General features: G+C 39.3%; 1 protein-coding gene across 1 annotated transcript in view; it reads right to left on the bottom strand.

Annotated features, from left to right (window-relative positions):
- Window positions 1-8,352, bottom strand: part of CERS3 (ceramide synthase 3) — a 61,475-nt gene extending 53,123 nt beyond the window's left edge. The window contains exons 1-2 of the mRNA XM_077828693.1: window positions 8,221-8,352; window positions 6,708-6,764 (exon numbers count right to left, since the gene is read on the bottom strand). The gene's annotated coding sequence lies outside the window, so the exon portion shown is untranslated. The remainder of the gene's footprint in view (window positions 1-6,707; window positions 6,765-8,220) is intronic.
- Between the last annotated feature and the right edge of the window lie 7,803 nt (window positions 8,353-16,155).

The raw sequence follows: 16,155 nt of genomic DNA on the forward strand, positions 1-16,155 counted from the left end.
TCTCACCTCAACTTTTGGCTTTGAGCAGGGTTTGAAAATTCTGGGAGGCCCTTGGGACCAACCAACTGCTGGTTGAAAGGACACTTATCGTGGAGGGAGGTCTGAAGCAGAGCTAGCAATAGCATTGCCAACCCCAAACTTTTTTTTTTTTTTTTTTAAATATCAGGCCTTCAAAAATCATGAGATTGGCTTAAAAAGAAAGACGGTGAATATAATAGACAATCGATTCTTCTAATTTGCCTTGACTTTTGACGTTTCATGCTTCCACGATTTTCTTTGCAAGTAATCTTTTCTCCTGTACCATTGCAGTTAATGGAAATCTTGATCTTGTGATTGTTGAAGTCAATGGCAAGACCTAAGTATGTGATTTTTTTTTTAAACCCCAGAGTTAAATCTTCCCAGGATTTGGTTTTTTAAAAGCTAATTCTAGAACAGAGCAGTTCCACGTGATCTAAACTCGCTCCCTATGGTTGCCTTCCCTTCACTGTTGGCTGGTTTCACTGAAACATCCTCCCACCATCACATTTTAAAATTAATTTCACCATTGATAATTTTTATGTTAAAAATATAGTCCCAGTGGCCATTTTAGTGCCAATCAAATTCAATCTGAAATGGTGATAGCCTTGTGCATCTGTCCATCAGAGTGGCATGGCCCTATCTGCATCCTTGGCATCAAGTGTCTCAGGTTTAGATGGGTCATCTTTTTTTGGTTGACAGTTGCATAGTCTGCGCTGTGTTCTCACATGCGAAGTGCTGAAATGCAGGGTGATAGCTCTGAGCCATCTCCATCAACTTTATTTGAATATGCAATCACTATGTTCCACTTAAATTTTGTTTTCACAGGATCTATGCTGCAGCAAGGATGACACCCTGAGGAACATGCAAATACAATTGCTGGCAGAGCAGAGTAAAACTGAAAGTAGTCAAACTTGCTGGGTCTCTTATGATGGGAACAGTAGAAACTAATATGCAAGCACAACAGAGCCGAGTTACAATTGCTGTAGGACCGCTAACTCCAAATTTCCTTAACAACAACTATAAAATCTGAACTATAGCTTTTCGTTAATAGTTTCATTTAATTATGAGTCAGAAGATTTTTGTGTCTTTTATTACTCTATTGCATTACCTATTATTCGATTACTAGGGTAGTATATATAAAGTAGTGCTCACTCAGTAGCAATTGCTATAATTAAGACAGCAGCTCAATTTTTATTAAACTTTCCCTGTTTTCACATGTGCAAAACTTTTGGAAAGAGTCCCGCCTTTCAGGCTGAAAATTTTCATACTGTGTCTCTGCCCAAAGATTCATTGTTCTAGAGCATCTGACTATATCCATTCTGCTAAGTTAGGAGAGAAAAGTGAAAAAATTCAACTCTCACTACACTGTTCTTAACAGAGCTATGTCAAAAAAAGCAGCTACTATTTTAAACTTGAAATAATGCTGGATAAGGAGTATGATAAAAAGCCTCTGGGCTAGTTTTGAGCTAATTTAGTTACGACGTTATGAACAGCATGCTCTGTAGAAAAAGTGGTTAAATACACAGGTACCGGATTCATGACAGGAGTCCCGGATGTTTGGCCAGCCCCAGAAATGCATGCAAATTGCTTCATGCACCTACCAGTAGAGTTGGTCAACATTTCTTTAATGACAAGAGATGTAGTGGGGAAGGGGTGTTTTGTCTTTTTTTGTCAAAAGGGGCCTTTCCTTCCCCCCAAAAATTTCATGAAAACTACTGATTTTTTCATTTTTCCCCCTTTTATGACATTGAAATGTTTAATTACCATAAAAGTCTAAGTCACTTTTGAAAATGGAATTTGGGTACTTTTTTTTAACCAGACAAGTGTAACTTTTCGGTCTCCACTCCTGGTTTAAGGCACGGGCTCAGAATCACCTGTTGCTCACCCAGTGTGGCAGAAAACAAAACACAGCAGACCAGACAGCACACAGCAGCTAGGACATTCACGACAGTCTACTCAGCTAGGCAACGAAGATGGATCCTTAAAGTCTTACTCCAGATTATTGGAGCAGACATCCTTTAAACCAGAGTGGGGGTGCTATCAGTCTGAAAAGAATGGCTAATAGGGCTAGAGACTCCAATCTAGCTCCTGATTTGGGAACGGGAGGAGTAGGAAGGACAGTAGTGAAAATAAAAAGAACAGGAGTACTTGTGGCACCTTAGAGACTAACAAATTTATTAGAGCATAAGCTTTCACTATATATATATATATATATATATATATATATATATATATATATATATAGTGTGTGTGTATATATATATACACACAAAGAAGGTGAAAGTTGCCATACAAACTGTAAGAGGCTAATTAATTAAGATGAGCTATTATCAGCAGGAGAAAAATACTTTTGTAGTGATAATCAAGATGGCCCATTTAGACAGTTGACAAGGTGTGAGGATACTTATCATAGGGAAATAGATTCAGTATGTATAATGACCCAGGACTCCCAGTCTCTATTCAAACCCAAGTTAATGGTATCTAGTTTGCATATTATATGCAGACCATTAACTTGGGTCACCATTACCTTGGGCCTGCCTCATCCTACTCAGTTGCACTAAGAGCTCCATGGGGCAGGAAATGTATAATTATTCAATCAGGGAAGGGTCAAGCACAGCCATTCCGGGATAGGTAAGGGTTAAACAAACATTGATGAATAATAAAATACATTAATAAAATAATAATAATGACCAAAGACACATGTAGGCAGGAGAAGAGCTTCAGACTGCCTATGGGGACTGCATGCTCATTTCCACTGCTTCCGTCACACCAAAATCAAGAGTTAGGCCAAGCACCCTGTGCATTCCTGCTAGAAACTGTCCTCAGATTCCTGCTGGCTGTCCTCTCCTCTGCCAATACTTCTCTGGTCCACACCAAAATCAGGACGAAGGGGAGACTGAACATACCTGGTACAATAATCCAGCTATTGTCTAGCCTTCCCTCTATGTCATAGCAGCTGACTCCCAGCTCTTTCCTCAAATCAAGACACAGGCTGAAGGCTGGATCTGCAGCTGATGTAAATCATTGTAACTCCCAATGTCAGTGGTGCTATGCCAGTTTACACCAGCTGAGGATCTAACACAGAGGCTAGGAAATTACAAAATCTATCTTTAAAAAAAAAAAAAAAAAGGGTACAGGCCAAAAAACTGTGTGGGTTTCCTCATAAAAAGCTCTCTGCCGGGGCACGCAAAGTGTGATACCATCGCTTAGCAAGTAATAGTTGCGGTAACTCATTTCAGTGTGTGATTTGTGGCAACACCTATTTCAGCTCTTTGGTCAGAATGATCTTAAAATAGAACAGACATCTTGTGTCCTGACATTAAATCTACCTTTTTTTTTCCCCTATAGAACAATTTTCTTACTGGTTTTTTTTTTTTTTTTTTTTTTACAAAAAACCTCACAAAAATCAGGGCCACCTTTTTCATGTGACTTGAATTCAAGTATTTTCCTAAGGCATACAAAAAGAAAAACAAAAATCTCTGTGTGGTTAGTTCACCGCGTTTTCCTGTTAAAAAAGACTTTTCACTCCTTGACTTTAAGAATTTAGCATTGTCCCATTAAAACTTCATGGGATAGTGATCAAACAGGTAAAATAGGAGAGGGGCAAAAGCTGCTATTCTAACCTTTACTCTCTGATTTAAAAAGAAAACACATTGCAAAATACAAGAACCATCTCCAAACGAAGCAGTCATAAAACATAAAAAGGAGTTTTCAAATAAGGGCTTGCTAAAACCTATCCCAAACATCTGGCTCATTCAAACCCTTTGTTGTAAGTTGTGTTAGTAGAATTGCTGCTACTTTTCTTTATGAGCCAGACAATGTTAGAGACCAGGGCATGCTAACGGCTCAGACCCTCAATATACAGCGTGAAAGGGAAAAGTACCTACCTTTACAGGGTTTCAGTCACAGACTATGCTAGTGTGTTAGCAAAAACCAGGCACATATGCTGGCTACTTTCTCATAGGTAAACACGCCCCATCTGCAGAACGCCTTCAAATTCTTCCAAGACCCACCCAGAAAAGCTGCAATTCAAGATTTCTGACTGAGGGCAATCCTGATGTTGTGCAAAATCACTGGATGCAACTTTTGAGTAGTAATGCAGACGGTCTTCACTATTTCTCGTTTCAACATAGTAAAGGGAGAATGGTTCTAAATCTTATGGTGTATCTATTTCGTTGTACATCTGAGCATTTCTCTCCTCTCTTCTAATTTTGCTCTACACAAAAACACAAGGATGATGTGCTGGTAACACAGAAAAATAAATACTCAAAACTGCACAGACCTGTGGGCATAATTAGATAATTATGTACTCTAGGGTGGATTTGAACATAAAAATTGGGAAAGGGAATCCCCTTTTTCCAACTACATAATAGAACACTTCATGGCTCAGTGTCAACTGGATACTTTACAGAAACTAATTCCATAGTGGGGTCCAGTTGCTTAGGTGGTATAAACTGCCATAGCTTTATTGATGTGTATACAGCTATGCTAATTTACACCCACTGAGGATCTAACCCTGCATATTTATGATCTTATCAATTTTGTTTCACTTCAAATGAATATTTAAATATGACATCCAGTTATAATTAGGATACGGTAGTAACCAAAGGCCATTCTGTACCACATCTTCCACAAAACAGCTGACAGAGTTTGGAATTGATGACATCACTGGAAATGTGAAGGCACCACCTCCTGGTGCTGCTGGCAAGTGATGGGGATAACTGCTAAGGCCATGTGGCCCACAAAGTTTTGGCTCTGGAGGGAGGCTGGTAGGCTCAGTTAGCCCTCTCCCTCTGCTCCCTGGTTCTGCTAGCAACAATAAAACAGTAATCCATACAATAATACAATAAGTTTGGACTGGGGTCTAAATTTCCCCAAACCTCAAGGTTGTTTGGATCATAGGGTTTATAACCCCATGGGTTTGTTTTTTTTTTTTTGGAGGGGGCGGGGAGGGAGTACAGCATCCTTTAGGAGCTGGGTGTATTTCATTTTTTCAGTCCTACTATATAAAACTGGGAGTGGTATTCAAACTGAAGCTGTACAGAAACATTTAACTTGAAGGTTTACTTCAGAAAGGCAAGATTACTACTTTGCTGGGCAATTCAAACTATTTCTACATTTTCCCACATCTGAACTGTGGCTGTGAGCCAAACAAACAGAACATCCAAGAACGCTTTCCCAACTAGGGAAGCGTAGAGCAAGTTGATTCATGTATCATTTGGTTAATACAGTCCTTTTCATTTAATAGAGGCATTGGGATATTTGTGATGCCTTGATTCACAACCTCCTTACTGCAAAAAGAACAGGAGTACTTGTGGCACCTTAGAAACTAACCAATTTATTTGAGCGTAAGCTTTCGTGAGCTACAGCTCACTTCATCGGATGCATTCAGTGGAGCTATTTCCACTGAATGCATCCGATGAAGTGAGCTGTAGCTCACGAAAGCTTACGCTCAAATAAATTGGTTAGTCTCTAAGGTGCCACAAGTACTCCTGTTCTTTTTGCGAATATAGACTAACACAGCTGCTACTCTGAAACCTCCTTACAGTTGCTCTCATCTGCTCCAAACCCCTGTGTTTGACTGACGGAAATTCAAACCTGTTTTAGATGAGCTTGGAAGAATTAGATTTTTATTGGTAAATGTCGATTTCACAGACATATGCAAATTGACAAAAATATATTTCCATCTAGCATCACTGAAATGTACAGCTAGACAATGAAAGAAAAAATGCTGCTTGAGAACTTATGAGTGTCCAAATCCAGCGATTTAGACTTCTGAATAAGGCTTGTTACAAATGGACTGGTGAATGAATAGTAAAAACAGGTATGATTGGTTGATTTAAGGATATTTACTTGGTATATTTTGACACGTGACGGTGACAGTGTGTTAACTGTTGATAAAGCTTTAACTTTCTGAATCTCAGGGTCTACTTCATTAAATAATTGTCTGCCACCCCATAAATTCACACAACTGTGAAAATTTAAAAATGATCTATCAATCATCTAAAAAAAAATACTTAAAAATAGACATTGATATTATCCACTGAAATTATTTAAAAAAATAAAAATTGACTTCTACCAAGTATAGTTGTAGATAATAAAATGGAAGACACCAATTTTAGACATCTTTTAAACCATTTCTTAGGTGCCACTCACCACAATACTTGGATTCCATTTCAACATAAAATAAAGATATTATTGCCTAAACAACACATGAACTCAACTCTAAGCCATCTTCATCAACTGGCCAAAATGGCCCACTGATCTTTCAGTTACCACCACACTTTGCACTTTCAGAGTGCCTTCCATGAGGGGATTGCAAACCTCAGCACCAAAGGAAACCAAAGCAAACTAGAAGCATCTTGCCCTATGAACTAAAAATAGCCAGAAACCGTCTCTGACTGACCACCAGAAAACACAAATTCCAGAAATGAATGTCCCACCTACCTGGGCAAGTGACAATTCAGCTATATAAGCACAGAATCAATGGTGAAGAATCACCCTGTGGTAGGATTTAAAAAAAAAATCCTCAAAGACTTAAGATAACAAGCTAATAGGTGAATTTATCCAAATAATTAAATTACACGTAGAAGCAGAAAAGCCCTTATCTATAGGGCCGATTGGAAACGTCAATCAAAAACAACAAAACACTGATAATTCTTCCCCATTTTCCAGCCAGCTGTATTTACCTGACTCAGTGAACCCAGGTCCTGGTTGTGAGTTCTGCCCTCGTAGTTCCTAAGTGGCTATATAAAAGAGAAATGATAAAACCAGAATATATTTTAAAAGATAAATTCCAACTGGATGTCTTGTAAGGGAAGACTTATTTAGCAAAAACAAATAAATAGTTGTGTCATGCTAAATCTTTAACTTCTAGAATTCAGAGCTGGTGAGTCTGAAGTCAAAAGGAAGGCCTGCAGTTTAGTTTTAAGAGGTTTCGTTCTGCTAAACTCTCTCAGTCAGATGGTAGTTATTCAGTGTCTGATAACAGTTTATAGTGGCATAAAAGTTATTTCCAATAGCTTAAGACTGAGAATGATCTACATCACGGGGCATTTAATAAAAAATAGTAATTTCTCGGCTAACCTCTCCCCCCAATCCTGCTAACGTAACATTATTTCATCAAGATTTAGAAACTGATCAAAATAAAACACTCTGAAGCAAGGAAATGCATGGGTAGGCTAGAAAGACACGCTGGCATCAAAACCCATGGAGCTGACTTGGGAGCCAAATCCCCGGCCTATTTCTTCATGTGGGTACAGAACGCCTGTCAATGCATTTCCCCTCTCCCACATGGAAAAATGGGGCAGGGGCAACTTCATAAGGGAACCACTGCAAAATTTTCCTCCTCAGAACCAGTCTTGCAAGAGAGTACGATCCGGCTCTTAATTTACGCTGGTTTGCAAGTGAGGGGAAGTTCCTGTCTTGTCAGCCAGGTTGTTCCATTTCTCAGGAGTGATATTTAATGCATTATTCTACTGCTGCTCGCTTGGAAGAGAACAAAGATTTCTAAAGCACTCCCCCTATCAAGTGCTTTACCAACAATAACACCACATGCATCACACCAAATTTGGAACATGCTGAACATTAGGGACACAAATGCTCAAGTGTGTGTGCACCAGGGTTTTTGCAGGGCTAAGTTGGAAGCAGATGCACACGTTTGAACTTTTGGTTCCAAAAGGAAAGGAAGGATGCCAAAGCAGCATATAAGGGGCCAGAGATGGTCAGGCTTTAAAAGAAAAAACCTACGCCACTGCAGGGCAAAGGAGTGAGTTCCACCGCTTTGTTTTCACTACCTGTGAACAAGCAGCTATGTCTTCAAGGTGTAGAAATGAGACCACTAATAGGTTTCAGATACTCTTCAGAACAAGGCTTAAAGAGGTGGTCTTGAATTTAGCTGGGGGTCTACATTTGTATTGTACATTCTGAAATATTTATCACCTCTCCTGTGTTTAACAATTCAAAAAAGTGTCAATGTGGCAGTTCTTTTGTGAGCTCTTTCAAACTGGTGCAACTCACTTCCTTAGCTAAAACAACGAGGAGTCCTTGTGGCACCTTAGAGACTAACATTTATTTAGGCATAAGCTTTCATGGGCTAAAACCCACTTCATCAGATGCATGGAGTGGAAAATACAGTAGGCAGGTATAAACACACAGCACATGTATGCTGTGTATTTTATTACTGATAAACGCTGTACTTACGATATTATTGATAAACTTTCAGGATGGTAGCTGTTGAATCATCACATGCTCATTGACTTGTACAGGAGGTGGCTAGAGAAGAATTCAATTGATTGTGACCAATTTTTAGTCAGATTTCTCCACACGCAATAGTCCAACTTGTTCTGTTAGCAAATTCTCTCCTGTGGGATAAAGCCATTTTTTCCTGCTCGACTGGCATTATCTTGTCCATTCTGCCAAATGAACCTCCCGGCCAAAGGAATCTGAAGCACAGAAGTGTGTAATGGTCTACTGTAACTGGAACTAGAAATAAGTTTCTTCCTTGGCATTACATTCAACATCTCACAACTTTGTTTCTGACAGAGTTGTAAGCTTGTACAGGCTGGAGTTTCAAATGGGTGCATTTTAAGTAAGTCTAAATAAATAAACATGGCAAAAGAATGAACTCTGTTGCTCACATTTATAACATGGAATACGTACAATTTTATGAATACTATAGATTCTCTTTGAACTCGGTATTAGCCATAACTGGATGTTGTTAATATTTGGTGTTTATATTGCACCCTTTTCCCCTCAAGGTGCTAATATTAATTCATTATTTAGTCCTCGCAGCACTTGTATTCCCATTGCACACAGGGGGAAACTAAGGAAGAAAGGTTAAGTCACTCGGGCTCAACCCTTCTCAACATTCAATCAGCATCAAAGCAAGGATTTGAACTCAGGAGCTCCTGTCTTTAGAATCAATCCATCAGACCAGAAATTCCCAAACTTTTTTTGCCGCACCCCCACATTCAGAGATTCATGTCCCAGGTGAGTTCCCCTCGGCACAGGGGAATACAGATGGTGCAAAGTTCAGAGCCCAGGAGGTTGGGGATGAGGGAAAGTGGGAAATCCCCATGTGACCCGTGCATGCAGGAGGAGGCTCATACGTCCTGCTCAAATGCCAGTTGCCCAAAGCAGCATCTTGTGACTGTGTGCAGCAGCGCTGCCTTCTCCCTGCATGCATGTGCACACCATTTGCTGTGGGGCCAGGACACAGGTGTGGTGCAACTGCCATTTTGATTCCCAGCACAGCGATAGGAGAGAGAGTAAGGGTGACACACACACACACACACAGAGAGAGATCAGAGTGAGTTCTTGTGAGTTTGTACAGATCCCGTGGGAGCTTGCTAGCGGTAGGATGTGCTGGGTTTATTCTTAATCAGCCAAGTCCTTGAGCTCCCCTGATAACCCTCCCTGGGGGGCATGGCCCACAGTTTGAAAACCAATGCAAGCAGAGCATACCTTGTTAGCTTGTTTATATCTATATATACATAGATATATAAATAAAACAAAACACCCATCTAGTTTAATGCCTTCTCCTGCTCCTATTCAGCTGCTTGATAGCATTGGGTCCATTTGTGTAGATCAGTCCCTTCTGTTTATTTCCAGACAGCAACCAGGCCTCTAAGGGGTGCACAACTTCAGTATATAATCATTTTTGTCACCCCCATAATTGATGATAAAACTTGGTACCTGAGCATAGGGAAACCAATGCTCCTTTCCAGTATTCCCATTCACCACCATACAATCAGATAAGGCCGTTGGGAGATTTTAAAAGAAATAGTTTGTGGTTACTTAGGCAGGGAGTGCAAGATGGAAGTGAGCAACTGCCTTATTAATCATTAGAGTCACGAATAATGGTGTAACAACTGTGTGAAGAAATGTCTTGGTAATACAAAACCCCCAAGCATATGTACTAATTACAAATTTACATAAAATAAAACCTTGGGGAAAAACAGCTAGAGAATTAAATTAATAGGACACTTCTACAGATTCAACATAGTGTTGTTCTCTTCAAGGAGAATCAGAGGGCATTCAATTGCACCTAGTGTAAAGGACAAAGTGCGTAAGTACAATTATTCCTTATGCTGTCAGAAAAGAAAGAAGTCCAGTATCGTGATGTTTTAACTATGAGAATAGGCTGTTCTCAGTGGCCTTTTAGGAGGCATATATTACTACCAAACACTGCTGTTTTCTTTAAGTGAGCATATATAGATTTTGGTGCTGAGTAATCTATTGCCTTTCTTGGCTGACTCTACAAAAGGAATTCTCTGCTGTGGAACCAATTCCCTTTGTATCCGGACACCAACAGACATACAGGACATGGTGTGGACAATAAACTGGCATGGAGATATCACCACATCTGCTTCCTTTGTTGATGTAACTGGTTCAGTAATAGATAAATTGATATAGCATTCCACAGGGCTAGGTTATGAGACGTTTATATGAACGTCAATAGTTATGCCTTGTTGGAACCTTTTCTGTGGGTTGCTCAGACCTTCTACTCCCGTTTTGGCGTCAACAACGAATGTGGCACCATTTCAACTTTAGTGAGCACATGCTGCGGAAAGCAGTTGCAGCTTCTTTCAGATTGCAGCCAATAAATCCAGTGCCTGGGGCCTGTTCCTTTTTGAAACAGAAAAAGCTTGATTTTCTTAACTCAATTTTCATATGTCACAGAAGACCGCTGAAACAGAAGCAGGCCACTGATTATAACAACCTTATAAAAGGATGTGTATGGATGAGGCATTATACCAAAACTACTAGACTAGGCAGTAGATGGCATAGTAAAAGTCAATAAAAATTAGGGTGCCAAAAAAGAGACTTCATTTTTACGCAAGAACAACAATGCTCAAAAATTTAAAAGTGCAATACACATAAAAGTGAAGACTTGTTTCATGTACTGCAGATAAAAATACCCACTTTATGCACTGCCACAGATTATTAATAAAGCAGGCAAAGGTGTGTTTTTTTTTTTTTTAAATAAATGACTGGCTACTTACCTAAAGAATAAAAAGTTTAGCTACACTAAAAAGAGTTTAAGCCAGTGCGCAGACTGACTAGCTGTAGAAGGGAAAATAAAAGTCCCATCTACAAGACATTTCACATCTTTCCTGGTGGCTTGCTTTTCCACAAAACAAATTTCAAAACCACAACAAATTAATTCCAGCTCCTGGGTAACCACCACCTGTAGCCTCTCCAAATTCAGCCAGCTGGCAGGAGAGAGCACATATCCTTTCCTATAGTAGTTTCCTTCACCTTTTAAAAAAAAAAAAATTATATCTATATATAACCGCATTCAGATGAGCCATATACTAAGCAGGAACCATTTACATGCTGGATCAGTTCGCCACCTTATAATTTTAATAATGTTTGTGACACCTGGCATCAAACTTCAACGCTTTGCAGCCAGCATTGTCTCCCCTACTCCATTCATCTCTTGAGATGGTATTAACAAAAATCAGCTGTAGTACAGTGCTGGATATTTTTGCCCTCCACCAAAGAAGCCAATATGAATTACTAAACTAGATGGAGCACTGTTTTGTTCCTCTGTACCAAATTCTACCGTTCTTTTTGCAAAAGGCTGAATGCAATATTATTGTCCAACTGTTATGGCTTACTGCCATAGCCAACTATATGCTTAAACAGAATGGTCTTTAACATTATTCTAGCTGCAAAGTGCACTAAGCTAATAATAATAATTAGGGTCACAATCAGATAATCACCTAGAAACAGTTTTCTTCAAGACAGCAAACCCTAATGAGTATCAAATAGACCAAAGATGTGGGTGGGCTTTAATTTTCATTTCAGCTGGTGTGCAAAAGGCCCTTTTCATATCACATTGGACGGCTTTCTGGGGATACACATACATGCAAGATGTAAACATTCGGAGGACGAATAACTGATTAAAGCAAGACCCTACCACCCCTTTTTGAAAGAATTTAGGTTGTTTCATAGTACTGCCATCTCCCTGAGGAATCTGATATATAGTGGAGGTCAATCAGTACAGCATGAAGACTGCTCATTCTGGGAACTGAAGTCAGTGTTATCGGGAACAAGACATTCCATGTAATAAACTTATCTCATGTACCAAAGGCTCCAAAGAAACTTTCATCACCTTTATTAGGACTAGTATCCTCTGCTACAAGGAATTACCTGTTTGTGGGGAAGAGGTTAATTGCATCCAGACCTATATGACCAGGATAACAGAAAGATGGAATAATACCTTCATCATAAACCATGAAAGTCCAAAACAGCTGCCATATGAAATCCAAGGGAAGATGCTGGGAACATAGAAATAGCCACATGGGTTTTTGGCACTAGACTGCAACCCTTTCCCACTTAAAATTTGCATAGGTCCTATGTTTGAATTCAAAGTTGTCTTGCCATGTTGGTTTTCACTAAGCTGCCTGTTTCTTTGTATACATCTATTACATTCTTTGGAGAAGCTAGAAGGATGAGAGCTACCTGCTTGGAAATGTCAAGCCTCTCATCCTCCACCCTCCTTGGAGCTATATAGATGGAGAGAGGTCCCATGTTAAGATGCAGGACAGCAGTTGCTTCATATAATTATATGTGGTCAGACTCTTAGCCTGTTTGGATCCGCTACTACAGTTCCTAATATGATCAAGACAAAATTTGTTTCAGACAATAGGAGACAATTAGGACTGAGGAATCTTTATCTTTTCTCCCTGGGGAGTAAAGTCTACAAATCAGTCTCAGGAAATATAAGTCAGCTTCCTAGCAGAAGGCATTATTCAACAGTGCAAAAACAGTTATTCAGATATTCCATGTCCCCCAGTTGTAAGCTCTGCTTCAACTAAACTCTCATTGAGGGAACTACTTGTATGGGTCTACTATTGATTGGCATAGCTTTTGTTTTCTTTACCTCTCAGGTACCAACCAGGGCTGCCTTGCAGGACACTAACTCTACATAAAGGCTTTCTGCCACATACAAGATGCAATTCTGTTCCTTCCTTCTTGTTTTATGTAGAACTCCAGCGTCTGGATTATCCATTTGAATTAGGACTTTCCTTACCACCAGATCTTTCAAGGTCCTCAGAGCAATCACAACTATCCCCATTTCCATATTTAAAATATACATACTGCACCAGGAGAGAATAAGTGCCTTGGGAATATAGCTCATCTACCAGAGTTATTACTGGGACTGCACTTCAGCTCAAATGAATTTGAACATCCATAACCAACTGCAGATTATTCCTGGCTTGTCAGTAACCAGCTAAGTACAGGAGATTGCCTGTTACCCTATTACAAGACAAGCATATACTCTATTTTCAGGGAGACTTCAGTATGCACTGTGGTGATCTGCTAAACATATAGAAAAGCAGCAGCATTGCAGTTAATGGTACATTCAGAGTTCTTGGTGTGATGCTGGCTAGCTCTGCTAAATCCTCAATACCGGATCCTAGCTGAAAGCAGAGTTGATGAAGTTGTTCTACTTTGGAAGATTTATAAATATCATTTGCACTCCCCTGACATTACCGGAGTCACAAATAAAAGACAACACCATGTCAGGCTTTTTATTCACAAATTTGCCAAGAAAGTTTGTTTTACTGTAGAAGAATTCAAGAAGTTTGATTTATTGAGTCTCCAACCCATAATGGGAGAACAAAAAACTAAAATGTGGAAAAGTAGAAATATTAGAGGAAATAAGAGTCCATGAAGAACCACAAGTGTCCTAGATTTAGATGGATTTTCAGTAGAGTTCTAGAAATGAATACCTCTACTTAAAGAGATGCATACACTGTAACAGCTTTTAATAGTAACTACTTGCCTCGTTATAGCACATTTTATTCATTCTGAAACTAGAAAAATCAAATGACTGCACAAACTATGGGCCAATCCCCTTTTATAAACAAAGGGTGTGGAAATTTTAGCTAGTCATAACAAATGGATTGGAAATAATTCTCCTTAACACAATTCATTTACCAATAGGATGTGTGGTTAACGGTTTGTGCAATAATGTAAGACAGTTGTATATGTCATTAAGTTAATGATAAAAGAACCTATAACAGTTGACCCATTATAAAGGGACTGACAGAGAGTTTGAGTATCCAGTCCTCAGGCTCCAGTGGGGCTTTGGTAATACAGTTTGCTACCAGGTTATTTGCTGTAGAGAAACATAACCATCAATGGATTAAAATAAAAATCTTTTGGACTCTAAAGGGAGCATATGGCTGGGGTGCCCTCACTGTGCTGTACTCTTTGATACAGCCCTGAAACCAGTCTGCTTGCTGTCTGCCAGAGTACTTAAATAATGAGGTAAGAGTTGGAGATAAGGGCTACAAAAGATAACTCATACAACTGTCATGTCCCCAATCCAGCCCCTATAGTTTGCATAAACTGTAGCACTATGAATTTTAGATCTTTAATTACAAGAGAAAAATCAGATTTCCCCTCAGTTTTTCCAGTGTAAATGGAGTCTTTAAAAGCACTCTGAGGATTGTAACAAATGGGTTCCTGAGGAACAGAATAAGTGTAAATGTGGATTTAGTGGTTTATTACTATTTGATCAATCAACTTCAGCTTGGAGTTGGTGAGAATTAAAACACAGTTGGTGTCCAGTATTTTAGAGCAGCCATAACTTGATTAATGAGCGCAGATAAAAATTACATCATAATGAAGTTAAGATTGCAAGTATGTATCTATAATAAAAGGATAAAATACTTTAGAGCTGTTGTAATTATCCCCAAAACAAACATTACAAACCCAGGAAATTCAGAGTTAAGATTAAACAACAAGGTGTCCTTATGGCACCTTAGAGACTAACAAATTTATTTGGCCATAAGCTTTTGTGGAATATAACCCACAGAGAAGGCCATAAAATAATCAGACAATTATGATTAATGCATAATAGTAGTTGTGATATCAGATTAGATTAAAATGATTTTTAAAACTTCAGATTTTTTGGTCATTTTTTTCCTTTATGGTACTATTCTCTATAAAGCAGTATCATAAAAGTGTTGTGGTATCCTGGGAAGGATCTGGATGTAAGAAAATGGCAGTGGGAAAACCTGGAGATTCTGCTACTGGTTTTGGATACTGCTGAGATCCCTTGGGTGTTCTACAGAGAGAACAGTACTGTACAGTCCTTGCAATGTTTACCCCAGGTATCGGCAACCTTTGGCCCATCAGGGAAATCCGCTGGCGGGCCTGGTTGTTTATCTGCGGCATCTGCAGGTTTGGCCGATCGCAGCTCCCACTGGCTGCGGTTCGCCGTTCCAGGCCAATGGGGCCTGTGGGAAGTAGCGTGGACCGAGGGATGTGCTGGTCGCTGCTTCCAGCGGCCCCCATTGGCCTGGAATGGCGAACTGCAACCAGTGGGAGCTGCGATTGGCCAAACCTGCAGATAAACAAACAATCCCGGCCCACCAGCGGATTTCCCTGACGGGCCGCATGCCAAAGGTTGCTGATCCCTGGTTTACCCAATTGTATAACTGACTAGTTCTTGTGTTTATAAGTCAATTAACGTAGAAATTATTTTTGGAGAGAAGATTTTCATAGGACAAGGCATATTCAAACCTGCTGAAATCAGTCAATTATTTGTATCGGTAGAAATGTTAGATTTAATAGCAGAGTCTATAAACCTCCCAGTGGACAAAGTTACTTTAAATTATGCTACTTTCTGGAAGGTACCCACTCTATGAATGTGAAACACTTCCCACTATCACTCACATTTTCACCCATTCCTAACTACGTGCAAAGGCCAAGCATGGAAAATTTCAGTCTCAAAGGTGAAATCTGGTCTGGAAAGTTTGAACAAACTGTCTGCAATCATTTTTATTTCATCAGGGGTAAAAAAAATAATTCTCATTTTTAAACAATTTAGCTTTTTTTTTTTTTTTTTTAATATACAAGTAACAATCTTTTTTAAAAAAATCCCTACATAAATGTTAGTCTCTAAGGTGCCACAAGTACTCCTCGTTTTTTTTTTGCTGATACAGACTAACACGGCTACCACTCTGAAACCTAAATGTAGGGCCTCTCTAATTTTTCTGCATTCTACAATATCCTGAAAATTCTAAGCTTCCATTTAAAAAAAAAAAAAAAAAAAAAAAATCTCTTTTTCAGTTGTGAAGCTAGTCATTGTAGCTAGGTAGAGTAACCTGCTAG

This window comes from Eretmochelys imbricata, chromosome 10 (genome assembly GCF_965152235.1).
Source record: "Eretmochelys imbricata isolate rEreImb1 chromosome 10, rEreImb1.hap1, whole genome shotgun sequence".
Taxonomy (NCBI): Eukaryota; Metazoa; Chordata; order Testudines; family Cheloniidae; genus Eretmochelys; species Eretmochelys imbricata.